The sequence below is a fragment of the Melospiza georgiana genome, chromosome 28 (assembly GCF_028018845.1).
Source record: "Melospiza georgiana isolate bMelGeo1 chromosome 28, bMelGeo1.pri, whole genome shotgun sequence".
Lineage (NCBI taxonomy): Eukaryota > Metazoa > Chordata > Aves > Passeriformes > Passerellidae > Melospiza > Melospiza georgiana.
The window spans coordinates 5,948,373-5,959,370 of NC_080457.1; positions in this window are offsets into that span (position 1 = coordinate 5,948,373).

Sequence of the window (10,998 nt, forward strand, 5' to 3'; positions counted from 1 at the left end):
ACTGAAAAACCAAAGAAAGAAACCCAAACAGAAGCATCTGTGTTCACATCACTGTTTTTCCCCTCTCCTCTTGGTGGTCTGCTCCAACTGATGTGACTTTGTTTTCCGTAGCTGGAGTGTGTATTCTCAGTCTTGTTTGATTAAAAATACTTCAATTCCTCTTACGAGGACTTTTGGAGCATGTTTATCTTTTGGAAAAGACAACCCTGGCATGGTCCCTCCCCAGTCTCCATGGGATCATCCTCACACTGCAGCGGGCTCAGCATCCCACTGGTCCAGAGGCTCCTTTGTCTCCTTTCTACCCCAACTCCGTGTGCCCAGAGCATGGAGGTGGCTCTCCACAAAGCTATCTACACCAAGAGAATCCCACACAGGTTTTCCAGACAAGTACCATCAGGGCTGGAGAAAGTCCTCCACGTTTTCCCCCTTGCCCGGTGAGCTAATACAGAATAAAAATGTAACATGCTTCACAGCAGGAGGGAGGACCAATTAAACTCGACTTTCATTTCATACATCAATGTTTACAAGTGAAATTCAGACAGAAACAGATTTCTGGTCAAGCTCTTCTGATGCAGAATTAATTTGTTCATCACACAGAGCCTTGGAGAGAACTGTAATTTAGTAAGCACCATGCACATAAATAATAATTACGGGTTCCTGCTGATTACATGATTGTATTTAAACTTATCAAGTAACTCTGAGATTAATGACCTGCCAATCCAGTGCCCTTGACAAGACTGAAGCCTCTTGGGATCTTCCTGTGTTAACCCTTTATGTTATCCTGGTACCTTTCTGGGCTGGGAAAAGCAAAAGAGCACTCCAAGGATGGGATCTCATGGTGCTGTGGGATATCCCAGTGGGATGATGCACAGGAGCTTCTCCAGGATTTTTCTTTAGCTTGTTTATTTGGTTGACACATTAAACTCACCATGGAAGTTACTGCCAGTCCTGAGTCACTTCCCACCCTCAGGCTCACTGCCTGGGATCAAAGTTTGGGTGCCCTGAGATACATCCCCAGCAAACCCCAGCAATGGAAAAAGCCTGCCCTCCAGAGCCTGAATGGAGGCAGAGGGAAGCTCATGGTCCTGATTCCCTGTGGAGGATCTGTGCCTTCATTCCACCTTCCAACTAGGCTGCCATGTGCAGATATGTCCACTGCCAGAGGCAGGACCTCCCAGTTCCATGGCATGTAAATCACTGGGTTTATGGCTGGTATTTAAAGCAAAGCGGGGCTGTCATTCCCCTTCCTCACACAACACATATCTGCCTGGTGGTCCACAGCTTTGGACCATTCCTGGATGTTGAGCCCTGCTGTACCTCCCCAGGCAGGTAAGGACTCTGGAAAGAGTGGGAGGTTGGGAGGGAGAGGAAATCTCGTGGCAGTTTTACAGCCCAGTGAGTTCAGTTGTGGCTTTCATCACTGTCTGCCCTAGAATGCCTCTCATCTGGGAATGTTGTGCTTTGAGCACTGCTAAACTCCCAAATAAATATTTCATCCTTTAATTCCGATGCCCCCCTCCTTCACTGCTCTCTCCAGCCTTGAGCCTCACGCTGATATTTGTCACCACAGTTGCAGTTCAATGGCTCTCAGACACACGTGGTGGTGGTAGGAGACAGGCAGCTCTGCCACCCTCATGAAAATTTCAAAGGGACATATTTTTCCAGTTTGGAGGAAAACTAAAGATCAGAGACACAAGTGATTCCATGGGAGAGCTCATCTGATCAGCCACCGAGAGAATCCTTGAGGAGCCCCTGGGCCACACTGAAGGCAGCAGAGGTGTGTGATCACACAGCCTGCTGAATTGGCACCTGCACAGAGCAGCGATGGCTTAATCCCACAGCCAGGAATTCGTGTGCTCACCCACAGGTGAGTTCATCCTCCCAGCTGGTGCCCTCATCCAGAGGGATTTGCACCAAGGACTGTCCAGGTTTTCCAGGTTTGCTTGGAAATAGTTGCAGTCCCCAACCACCTGCTCCCAGGAGAGCCTCTGCAAGCACCATGGCTGAGATCCCTGGCCCTGCCCTCCTCCCTGTCAGGCAAAATTTTCCATGAGAAAGTTACCTTTAGGCTGCTGAAATCTGTTGCTGAGCCTCCTGCTTAGTGTGGAAACTGAGGCACAGATTTGCCATGGATTTTGGGAAATACTGAGCTCTGCTGGCTGAGCTCCATCCTGACAGGCACCTCTGCTGCAGAGCATCCTCTAGCCCCAGAGCATCCTCCGTCCAGGTCTGAGACCTGTTTCAGCGTGAAGCAGGCTTGGGACCCTCCTCAGCAGCCCAGAGCCTCCTTCTGCCCCAAGGAAATGTCCCCAGCACCCCACCCTGACCGAGCCAACCCCACCAAACATGATTGCTGAGCTTCCACTTCCAGCCAGCTGGCTGATGTATCCAGGAGCGCTGCCAGACCCTAATTTTGGGTGCAGCAGGAGAAGGGTCACAACTTCCTTCACTCAGCACTGTTCCCACAGGGCCAGTACCCCATGGGCCCAATGCAGATGCTTGAGATCCAGATGTCCATGTCCAGTCCTTGGCTGCTTCACTTTCTGCCTCCCCATTTTTCATGGAGGAAAATCACCAAGGACCTGTCCCTGCCTGCCCTTCTCAGCACGTGGTGTTGGTGACATGGCTGTCAAAGCCCAGCCAGCAAAAAGTCTTTGGGGTTTGTGTGCTGAGTGTGGATGACCTCCAAACACGAGGTGTCAGAGCCCCTGGCTCAGTCCCAAAGGATCTTCTCTGACTGCCAGGAATTATTAACATCTCTCTCCTTCCAGAAGGATGTCAGCTTTGTTTGGGATGAAACCAGCTTTTGGAAGAGCAGATGATCCAGTGATGCTGCAACCAGTAGGGTCTGCTGCCCTGTGCTTGCAGCTCTGGGCATGCCAGGTGAGGTCTTGGAGGGTGGATGAGGCTCTTCCTGCCGTGGGATGGCTGGAGAGTCCCAAGGAGCTGGTGGCTCTGAAGAATCCTGTGGGGATGTGAAATACGGGGCTAAAAGGGGAGCCCTGGGTTAAGCACTTCCAGTAATCCCAAAAGCAGAGGAACAATTATTGGCACAGCAGGAGCCAGAGAGCTGGAGAAACACAAACAGGGAAACTGCAGCCTGAGAATGAAACACGAGCACAGAAGCAGGATCTTAGTACAAGTCAGGAAAAAGCAGGGTGACTCTGCCAGCTAATTCAAAAGGAAAACAGGATGAGATATTCAGGAAAAGCCTTGGATTATAGGCAAGAAAAATTGCATCCTGGCTGGAGTTTGAGTGACACTCCATCCACCCAAACCAGAGTAATAGAACTGCTCATGTTTCTGATTAAAATTATTTGGGTGGCTAAAGGGAGCTATATTTAATGTGTTAATGTGGTTAAGGTGTGTTTAGAGGCTGCACATTGAATAATAATAAATAAGCACATAAAGTAGACTTTTTTCCTCTGGGGAATGTCCATTTGTATGCAGGGAGTGCTTTCCATGCAGGGAGTGCTGTGTCCAGCTCTGGAGACCCCAAGAAAGAAAGGACGTGGAACCTTCTGCAGTGATTCCAGAGGCCATAGAGATGCTCCTCTACTCTGGAGACACGCAAGAAGAACTGGGGTTGTTCATCTGGAGAAGGCTCTAGGGAGACGTTAGAGCCCCTTCAGGTGCCCAAAGAGGCTCCAAGAGAGCTGGAGAGGGACTTTGGACAAGGGCCTGGAGTAGCAGGAAAAGGGGGAATGGCTTTCCACTGCCAGAATTGAAGTTTGACACATAAATCACAAACTGGATCAAAGTGCATCTCACCCACTTCAGGAGCAGTCCCACTGCTTCCACCCAGGATCGGGTGCTCCCAACATAACTGAGTGCACCTGGATGCTGGTTTGCAGCTTCTTAGCAAAACTTTCATCAGCTTCCTTGTTTCTTTGGTCAGGAGGGTTCTAACTCCTTTCCTCCTTGTTAGCCCTTGCACACAAACCCAACTTTAAAAAGGATAAATCCCACATATTTTAATTCAGATCAGTTTACAAAGGCTTCATTCATCTCTTTTGACCCCAGGGTAAAACTTTAGTCTTAAATAATTAATTCTGCTTGGTTGGGTTTGCTTTTTCCAAAGGAGATATATTTCCTGCCGCTAAATTTCCCACCTATGTGTAATTCCCATATTTTCCATTTCTTTTTCCAAAAGCAGTGCCCCCACACATAATGTGATAGCCAAGAACAAAACCTAGCCCAGTCCCTGGAGATTTTCTCCTGTAGAAATTGCAACTCAGGCATGGTACACCTAAATTGTGTGGGGAGCTTTGAAGGCCCTGGCATAGCCCAAATCATCATAAATTCCAACGTGGCAAAACAAGATGTGAGTCAAGCACTGCTGGAGAAGAGAAAGTGTGGAGCCAGTGCCATGGCAAACAAGGGAAATCCATGCAAAATTGGAAGCAATTAAAAGAGAATTAACCAACCTGCAGGAGGAGAAAATTGCTTCTTTCAAACCATCTTGATTATAGGGCTGCAAAGGCCCAGAGCTCCCATGACTTATCACCAACATGAATTAGATGAAAAGGTTGTTAATCAGGATTGTCAGGAGCTCTCCCAAAACCAAACATCTTCTCTGGAGCAAGGGCTGGCAGGGAACTTTGATGTTCCACAGTTTCCTCTGCTCAGTCCTCACCTGTCAGAAGAGGCCAGTGGTTTGTTGGTCTTTCCAGAAAAGGGCTGGGGATTTCACACTGGCGGTTGGGAAGGTGGTATCCCTGGTGGAGCTGGATGGAAATGGACCCTCCACAGCCTGTCCCCATCCCACACAGCCCTTCTCCTTCCCTGACATCCTGAAAGACCAACTGTGAGAAAATGCTACTCACTTTCAGAAATTTAGAAAGGTTTATTAAACCTTATCAAAAATACAACAGAAGACTGAACAGACAAAATGTTATGGCACTGGGAACAAAGGATTTTTCCCACCATGTGCTTGACCACACAATGGAGGTTTTGCTTTTAACCCTTTAACCCCTCCCAAAGTTCTGTCCATCGACTCCTCCTTCGCTGTCCAGTGGTGGATGGAGATCACTGCCTTAAATCTTCATTGGAGGTCAGCTGTTGCCGTAGTAAAAAGCCAATCCTCCCAAACGTCCCAAATCCGGCTGCCCCTTGATAATGTGAGGGGGTACAACATAACTATAAACCTATAAACCTTTTCCTAGCTATATACATGATATTTGTCTGTTAATTGTGAGAGTCAATCATCGCATTACTCATCTATCACACCAATGCTGTTGGTGCTGTGGGGAGAAGTTTGTCAAGACTCTGAAAGCCAAGCTCCAAGCTGTGACATGGGCTGATACCTTGCCAAGGTGGGATGGGGCCAGGGTATGGCTGGCAGTGGGTAAACGTGATTCCTTTCTTTGTCCACCCTCATCCCCCCGGCAGTGACCACACAGACAGGCACAAGGAGAATACAAGGCTTAGAAAAGAACCTGTGTCCAACCAAGGTCAGATTTGGTCCTCTCACCTCCTAAAAGATAAACCCCAGCTCTGCATCCTTCAGCTCTGGGAAGCAGCTGGGACACCCCTCGTCAGCTGCCTGAAACAGCTCTGGGAGTTTGAAGCAAGAATGGAGGGTGGGAAATTGCTTTCTGTTGCAGCTAAAGTGAGCAAGGAGCAGGTGGGGGTTCACAGCCAGGGCTGCACATAGAAACCAGCCTGTCCAGCGCCTGGGGAGGGGACGACGAGCTGTCTCCTTTCACCGAGCTCAGATAAACCCCGAAACAGGCGCCATGTGGTGCCCAGCAGCTGAGCTGCAGCTGCCTCGGTGCCAATTACATACTTTTGCTAATGCCACCGTGCTAATTGCATTAATGGAACACTAATCACACACCTAACGCATATAAACGGGAGCTAATGGCTCTACAGTGACACCGTGCTCCATGCAGAGCTGTCCATCCCTGCAAAGAGCAGCTGTTCCTGCAAGCATCCTGCTGCTCCCAGCAACGTTCAGTCGGCAGCCACAGGGCTCTCCCAGTGCCTGAGCCCCAGCACCAGGAGAGCGGTGGTGGGCACAGAGTGGCTGAGACATGGGGTTAGGAATTAGAGGGGTCAATACCCCTCTAATTAGAAAAAGATATTGTAATAAATGTTTAAAAGTAATTTATGCTTAAGGGGAGAATGTATAAAATAAAAATTGTAAAAAGAATCTAATTGTCACAAGGCTTGCAACGGTTGCAGGATGAAGAGAGAGACAAGAATGTTGACCTCATGTTCAGAAGGCTTAATTTATTATTTTATGATATATATTACATTATAACTATACTAAAAAGAAATAGAAGAGAAAGTTCTCAGAAGATTAGCTAAGAATGGAAAAGAATGAATAACAAATGTCTGTGTCTCAGCAAAGAGTGAGACCCAGCTCTGTTGTGAGTGGTCAGTAAATCCAAACATCCACCCGAGACCAATCATGTATCCACCTATGGCATTCTACAGCAGCAGATAACCATTGTTTACATTTTGTTGCTGAGGCCACAGCTTCTCAGAAAGGGGAAAAATCCTAAATAAATTATTTTAATGAAAAGATGTCTGTGACATCTAATATCCAGCAAGCCTCTGACCACGAGCAACCTGGAGACAGATTACTACATTGGAACAATGAAACTCCTGGTGGCAGCAGGAGAACAATGCCTAATAAAAGAACGTGGCCAGCATGGAGATGGGCTTCCTCCGAGCCACCAGGGAGCACCCAAGTGTGATCATCCCTTGGTAGATACCATCAATCAAGATAACCAAAGTTGCCAAGGAACATACATCTGAATATGCGACTTCCCCTGACATGATCAGCACCTGCCACTACCCAGGAAACAGCGATTGTCCAGCCCTGCACAGTGAAAGAAACCTTCATACATATGCAGCTTTACAAAAGAAATCAGGGCACCTCTGCCTCAGGCATAAAAAACTGTATAAATCGTGAACAGAGGGAGATCCCATGCAATAGAAATTGGATCTGTGTTCACCCAAAGCAATCCCAGGCTCAACGCTGTCTCTGTAACTGTGGCTTTGGAGGACAGTATTTTGGTCACAAAAATAAAACCTTTTGCATCTATTAATTTGGATCTCTGGCTGATAATTTAAAACAGATATTTAGATAAAATATTGTCTAATATTTGCTGCATTTTACTATGCCAACTGTCTGTAAAGGGGAGACAAGGTATATGTGGGTGTGAAAAACGCCAATCATTTGTTTTTAAAATTTTAAAAGTGTAATGATAATAAATGGTTATAAGAATACCAATACAATTAGAGTAATAATAATCTGGACAATTTGGATTAGGACAATATAAGGAACAAAGAGTTATGGATGTCTGGGTACCTCTTTCTGGACAACATAAGCTTGAAAAAGGACACACATTTTAACAGAGGATTAACCCTTAAAAGCAATAACCTGTTGCATATTCATACATCTCATACATGATGCATAAATTCCATTCAAATACAGGATTCTGTCTGGTCAGTGTCAGCTTCTTCCTCTTAATACTGACAGCATCTCCAGGGCTGAGCAAAGAGGGAAGAAGTTCATGTCTTCTGATAATGGAGCAATAAATTCTCTTTCTCTGAAAGATTCAGGTGTCCTGTGGCTCCTATCTCAGTGCGAGTCCTTTCTCCAAAATGTATCTTACATAGCATCGTTTATATTTTAACATTTTGTTATAACTTAAAACTATATTTAACACACTACTTAAGAAAATTAATACAGCATAACTTTCTAACATAACACATATAATATTCATTTAATATTTGCAAAAAGCCAATTATAAAATATGCATTTTTGACAGGACACACAGTATGCCTGGCAAGAGGGCAGGAAATGAGTTATTCCTGCCTGGAAGAAGCAAGCAGGAGCTGGGGAAGGCACTGACCCTGCCAAGGGGCTGCTCAGGTGCTGCATGGACTGTTTTTGTACTGTTTTCCTATTTCTCATGGCTGGCCCCATGCTCCCTGCACTTCACAGCCACTTGTTAACACCCATCCCTCAGGCACCCCATCTCCCTGCCTTTGGCACATGGAAATTGAGCTGGAATTTCTCACGGCCTCAATCACAGCTCCTCTTCCCAAGAGGTATCACAGCCTGGTGCTAAGCAAGAGGGACATGCAGGTGCCTTCCTCGCAGGCTCTGTGGCCTTCTGCTCATTGCTAGAGGGTAATTAATGCTTCTTGGCTTGCTCGTGTGACAAACTACAGCAGCAGTGGCACAGCGAGGGCAGCAGGATGCAGCTGGGTGTCCTGGCTTCAAAATCCAGCCTCAAGCAGTTCAGTCACCCTCGCAGTGTTTGGGATGAGTTTAAACCCATTTCCCTAACCATGGCACTGCACTAACAAGGGGCAGGTCACTCAGGGGCTGTCTCTTGTTACAGCCCATCAAAGCACAGCACTCCTCTTAACTTAAATATTCTCAACTCAGCCCCTGACGCTGTTCAGGACCATAGTCTTTGAGAAAGTTGTGAAAAATGCATGTATTTTATTATTGGCTTTTTGCAAATATTAAAATTAATATCATATGTGTTGTGTTAGAAAGCAATGCTGTATTAATTTTCTTAAGTGCTGTGTTAAATATAGTTTTAAGTTCTAAAAATTGTTAAAATAGAAACGATGCTATGTAAGATGCTTTGTTTAAAAGAAAGGACTCGCAGTGAGACAGCAGCCACAGGACACCTGAATCTTTCAGAGAAAAAGAATGTATTGCCTTCTTATCAGAAGAAAGGAACTTCTTCCCGCCTCGAAGGCGCTGTCAGGATTAGAGGGAAGAAGTTGATGAAGACCAGACAGAATCCTGTGTTTGAATGGAATTTATGCATCATGTATGAAGTGTGTGAATATGCAACAGGCTGTTGTTCTTTAAGGTAAATCCTTTGTTAATGGGTGTCCTTTTTCGGGCTCATGATGCCCTAAAAAAGGTACCATCAGTAACTCTTTGTCTTTTATTGTCTCATATTGTCCTAATTCAATTTGTCCAAATTGTTATTACTCTAATTGTGTTACTATTCTTTTTAACCATTTTATTACTATTAAACTTTTAAAAATTTTAAAAACAAGTGATTGGTGTTTTTCACAAAGTAAAATGTGTCGGAGAAGGAGGCAAAAGCTGGATTTAGAAGTAAAATTTTTCAGTTAATTGGACAGCCTGTTCAGCAGGTAGGCTAAAATCTTCTGGAGGCAAAGGTGCATAGAGGGAGGGACTGGACAAATCTCTTCCCAGGGCTTGTGGCACAATAAAGATTGCAACGTATTATAACGAACAGGAGCAGGAGGAGGATAATCATCTGTGTTAAAAACGAGAGCAGGCTGCCGGTACTAACGTGATTTCAGCATTTATTATAATAAAAGAAAGGCCTAAAGCCAGGGGCCCCGCGGGCTGAGCAGGAGCACTCCTGTCGAGGATGCTGGGGCTGCTCAGCAGCGATGGCCCCGATGTTCCAGGTGGAACGGCAGAGATCCAGTGGGTCAGAAGCCCCTTTTAATCCTGTTTTATGTCCTTCTGGATTGGTTTCTTTTTGGATCTTTCATTTGCATGAAAGTTTTAGGTGCTTGATTGGCTCATTACAGTTCTGTCCAGGTTGGCCCGTTTTGCTTTGCGAGTGTGCACTTTACTTAGGTGTATTATGGTACGTCGAGTACCGTATTTCTTATAACTACAACTTTAACCCCTTTTACAATACAACAACAAACAGTACATGCTTTACAAACTATCAGCTATTTTACAACAGTTCTTAACCTATTTTTAACAATCTGTGTTATGAATAAGAAGCTTTACTAGGCCAATATTCAAGCAGTAATCTATATATTATTTAATATGGTAAAGTATGAGCAATACAGCACTGGGTAGAGTGGGGGAAGTTTTCCCTCCAACTGCACACCAATAATTGATGGTTACAGGTATTTACAGGGGTACTCATCAGGTTTTTTCAGCAGTTTCTATTTCCAATCTTTTACTCATCAGCAATTTTTATTCCAAATTATTACATCACAATTCTATACGCTATTGTGATTTTAATTTCTCAGGATGAATCTCAAAGGAGAATCCCCAGATGGTGACGGTCCAGTTTCCAAAAGAAGAAAGCCTAATCCCATCTGGTGGGATCCAGCTCCCCAAATATGTGTCCACCTTTTAATTGCAGAGACTATAAATCTCATTACAGAGATGTCCAGCTTCCCTTGGTCGAAACCATAAAACCTTGAGGTGATGTTCATCTTCCTTTCTCAAGCTGTTTTTCTCTGCTTCAATAAGGTGTGAGATAAGCATATTTCCTTTATATATATTCCAAAGCTATAGTTTCAAGGATACAAGTAATATTCTAAGATTATACTTCAAAAGGTTATTATTACAGAGCTTCTTATGGATTAAATGCAAGCAAAAAGCAACATCTTTAACATCTTAATTCCAGTGCTCCTAAATCAACTAGGGTTAATTGCAAACAAAAGATAGGTTCAAAGGCCTTTTTCCATGCTTTATTTTCCTCAGTTATTATTAGAATTCACAGCTCTCCCATTGTCGGGGTCCACACATTTCACATTCACAAATACACACATCGCCTGTTTGTACCTGACACGAAACACAGCTTTGCATCTCACAACACTGATTTGGCAAATGCGGTCACAGAATCTACAGTCTAGAGTTTCCCGACTGCACCAAGTCAAAAACATACCTGGGAATCAATTCGTGGAGGAGGAAGTCATAGAATCCTAGAATACCGGAATGGTACTGGGTTGGAAGGGCCCACCCGGTCCCATACCCCTGCCATGGGAAGGGACACCATGGTCCGGAGTTTAGGATTTCCTCCTTTTGTTTTCTCGGGGAATTTTCTCCCGAGAAATTTTTGTTGCTAAGAAACAATAACGATCGGTATGTAAGAGAGACAAAAGAAGTAACTCCGGAGAAGGGGCAGCCAGTGCAGCTGGCTTCACCGAGGGGGCTGAGGAGCTTCTCTCGGAAGGCCAAAGTTATGAGAGCTGGGCTGGGCAGAAAGGCGCTCGGCACAGCCCCGAGGCATC